Source organism: Vigna radiata, chromosome 11 (genome assembly GCF_000741045.1).
Source record: "Vigna radiata var. radiata cultivar VC1973A chromosome 11, Vradiata_ver6, whole genome shotgun sequence".
NCBI lineage: Eukaryota > Viridiplantae > Streptophyta > Magnoliopsida > Fabales > Fabaceae > Vigna > Vigna radiata.
Genome location: NC_028361.1, coordinates 9,114,918 through 9,116,516, shown reverse-complemented (window position 1 = coordinate 9,116,516; position 1,599 = coordinate 9,114,918).

Below are 1,599 nucleotides of genomic sequence, written 5' to 3'. Positions count from 1 at the left end.
TTATTTTTTTAAGAACATAGAAAATTATATTTTAGAATTATAATGTGTTTTAAATAATTAGACTCAATTATTTTAATATTAAAAGCTTTAAGTATTCTATAAATGAGTTTTATTATCTTAAATGACATTATCTCTCTAAATTCTTTTTTCTATAGCTCCCTCACTTTTCTTTAGGGTTTCCAAATCTTTGTTCATCTGTTGGAAGCTCAGAAACCGTTAGGGTGATCCTTATAGTAAGTTCTCCACTTTTATCTCATCAATTTTGTAAGTTGGTTTTTTACCCTTTTCTTTGGTCCATTTAGTCTTTCTATGCATGTGGACCATATAAGATTACATGTAGTATTTGAGTCTTCTTTAATAATCTCTACTTATTAGTAATCCTAATAGTGTATCCTGATCGTATTTGTGTTTTTCATAGGGATAGGTTGAGCTTTTGAGTTTCTAAAGGTGTTTCGGAGGTTTTTGAGTTGTTTGGTTGTCTCTCAGGTAAGAGAAACTAATTATCTAGTTTTAAAGTTATAGATGCTTTGAGAATTTTAGTTTGCATGTTTGGTTTGCTTGAAATTGGTTGATTCACTGACGATGATTGTTTTAAATGTTGTCTTGTTGAATTGAGTGAATTGGTGTTAAATTGAGAAACTTAAGATCTGATCATTTGAACAAGTTGATAGGTGTCTTGACATTGATTTTTTTTTTACCAAGGTACTAAGTAAGGAATACCAATTTAACCATTTGAATAAGTCTTTTTTTCCCAAATCACTGTTTTAAGTATGTTGGTATCTGATGTAGTGTTGAGCAATGGCCAACTAGTGTCGAGTGTCAGTTCATTGTGCAAGTTTCAGAGCATTTTAGCTTTAGACCGTTTAGCACTAGGTTTTTACCATTGAGTGCAAAGAAATGTGAATGTTTTGGTGCTGAGTGGTGACGGGGCATTATTGAGTGCCACTTTTCACTACAATTCTGGAACAGTTTAATTTTAAGTCGATGAGTGATATATGGATGTTGCTAAGCACGTTTTACAAGAAGAACAACACTGAGTGATAGGACTATTGTTGAGCGCCATCTTTTGTGAAAGGTCTAGCACTGAGTGACACTTCTGAGCACTAGTGTATATGTTGTGATTTTTTTATGCTTTAATTTGTTTTAAATGGATTATTATAGATATGATGTAAGTTTAGTATGTATTATGGATTGAGAATACGGTTGTGAGTATGTATGATAAATGTTGTGGAAGGAATTTCAAGGAGAAATTTCTTGTAATGATTTTAGTTGATGGGGTATGTGGTAAGAGAAGTAGAAGGTCCTAATCTAAGAGTTTTACCTAGGCCAAAGATGTTAGCAGACTGACCTTGTGTGTGATAAGGTGAAACCCGTTGATAATGGCTTTGCAGAGCAGTAGAGGCCACCATAAGTGTATGACTTGCCAAAGTATGATATCAATACATGTATCTAGATAGTCCAATCTAGTATGATGATTGCATGTGTTAGGATTTGTTGATATAAATGTCTATATGTGCTAACATCTCTATATGTGTTGTATGATTTCTCTTCTTTGTACATTAGCTTATATTGTTTTTGTTTGCTTTTGTTTTTTTTTTT